Consider the following 2,482-nt stretch of genomic DNA (forward strand, 5'->3'; position numbering starts at 1 on the left):
CAGAAAGGAGTTTAATGAGTGAGGGAGGTAGAGTTGGAGAGGGAAGGATTCCACTTGATAGAGTGAGGCAGACCCCTCCACAAGGTAGAGCTTGGAGGGAGATCAAAAATGGAAATAATACTGTTAACACCTCCCTTGAAACTGAGATGGGAAATGGAAATACCTAGAAATTAATGACTTAATAGCTTCGATGTCCCTCTCCCAAACTTTTAGAATGGAAAATTCCATCTCTTTCCTTACAGTGACTTCTACCCCACTACCTTCTAGCATTTTCTACTTTGCACTTAGGATGGTTGCCATTATCTACATGTTTTCAGCACCTGGTTGGTTCTAAACAGGATCTGGATGAGACCCAGCTTCTTGGAGATTTTTAAAAGGGGAATATTAACTGGACAGATGGAAGGAATGGTCACCAGAAGGAAATACAGGGTCATCCAGAATGGCAGAAACCTAGGTTTCCCGTGGAAAGAGAGAGGAGACATTCAACAAACAAGTATTTATTGAGCGCCTACTATGTGCCAGGCACTATTCTAGACCCCCCAGAAGAAAACAAACAAACGAAAAAAGATAAGAGGCAGCAAACACAAATTCTGAGGGAGAGGAAAGGGGCAGTTGAATAAGACAGCTAAGGGAACTGAGAAGCCTGAGGTGTTGGGGGCTCTGCCTTAGGCCTCCTCTTCAACCTCCTCACCGAAATCCTCCTCCTCTTCTGCGGTGGCATCCTGGTACTGCTGATACTCAGAGACGAGGTCATTCATGTTGCTCTCAGCCTCGGTGAACTCCATTTCGTCCATGCCCTCGCCTGTGTACCAATGGAGGAAGGCATTCTGGCGGAACATGGCAGTGAACTGCTCTGAGATGCGCTTGAAGAGCTCCTGGATGGCTGTGCTGTTGCCGATGAAGGTGACTGTCATCTTGAGGCCACGAGGTGGTATGTCACAGACGGCTGTCTTGACGTTGTTGGGGATCCATTCCACAAAGTAGCTGCTGTTCTTGTTCTGCACGTTAAGCATCTGCTCATCGACCTCCTTCATGGACATCCGACCATGGAAGACAACAGCCACAGTGAGGTATCGGCCATGGCGGGGGTCACAGGCAGCCATCATGTTCTTGGCATCGAAGACCTGCTGGGTGAGTTTGGGCACTGTGAGAGCTCGATACCACTGGCTTCCATGGCTGGTGAGAGGGGCAAAGCCAGGCATAAAGAAATGGAGACGTGGGAAGGAGACCATATTAACTGCTAACTTTCGGAGGTCAGTATTGAGCTGGCCAGGAAAGCGGAGGCAGGTGGTGATACCGCTCATGGTGGCTGAGACGAGGTGGTTCAGATCCCCATAGGTTGGTGTGGTCAGCTTCAGAGTGCGGAAGCAGATGTTATAGAGGGCCTCGTTGTCAATGCAATAGGTCTCATCAGTGTTCTCTACCAACTGATGGACGGAGAGGGTGGCATTGTAGGGCTCGACCATGGTGTCAGACACTTTGGGTGAAGGCACCACACTGAAGGTGTTCATGATGCGATCAGGGTACTCTTCTCGGATCTTGCTGATAAGGAGAGTGCCCATTCCAGAGCCTGTGCCCCGCCCAGTGAGGGGGTCAGCTGGAAGCCCTGAAGGCAGTCATGGCTCTCGGCCTCCTTGTGAACCACATCCAGGACAGAATCAACCAGCCTGGCCCCTTCTGTGTAGTGGCCTTTGGCTTAGTTGTTGCCTGCCCCAGACTGACCAAAAACAAAGTTGTCTGGTCTAAAGATCTGGCCAAAAGGACCCAAGCGAACAGAGTCCATGGTCCCAGGTTCTAGATCCACCAGGATGGCACGAGGAACATATTTGCCACCTGTGGCTTCATTGTAGTACACGGAGATGCGGTCCAGCTGCAGGTCACTGTCCCCGTGGTAGGTGCCAGTGGGGTCAATGCCATGTTCATCACTGATCACCTCCCAGAACTTGGCACCGATCTGGTTGCCACACTGACCGGCCTGGATGTGCACGATTTCCCTCATGGTTAAAATTTAATTTTTTTGCTCACCTCAAGGTATGTACGATGCAAAAAAAATATGTAATTTTTTTTCTTTGCTGGTCGCAGGCTGGAAGGTTGGAATGCACCCCAGAGGCTGGAGCAGCGAGGTACAAACGCAGCGGCAGGAAGGTTCTCACAACAATCTTGCATGTTCTTCACATGTACCCCAAAACCTAAAATGTAATTAAAAAATAAATAAAAGAAAAACATTGGGGTATATAAGTGTGGTACCCACTTGCTGCATGTGATTACTGAGCACTAGAAACATGACTAGTACATCTGAGGAACCACGTTTTGTATTTTATTTAATTTTGATTAATTTAAACTTAATTTTAAACCAGTATAAAATATTTTTTATTGAAAAAAATTTCATTGTTTTAATTAGGCTACACTTCATATTAATGATTGCGTTATATAAGACATTATTTTTTGTTATAGCGGGCATATCGGGTACATGCCTTGTTTC

At 47.4% G+C, this 2,482-nt stretch overlaps 1 pseudogene; it reads right to left on the bottom strand.

Annotated features, from left to right (window-relative positions):
• Window positions 1-588: 588 nt before the first annotated feature.
• On the bottom strand, window positions 589-2,040 carry LOC128932339 (tubulin beta chain pseudogene; annotated as a pseudogene).
• Between the last annotated feature and the right edge of the window lie 442 nt (window positions 2,041-2,482).

Source organism: Callithrix jacchus, chromosome 6 (genome assembly GCF_049354715.1).
Source record: "Callithrix jacchus isolate 240 chromosome 6, calJac240_pri, whole genome shotgun sequence".
In the NCBI taxonomy this organism is placed as follows: Eukaryota; Metazoa; Chordata; class Mammalia; order Primates; family Cebidae; genus Callithrix; species Callithrix jacchus.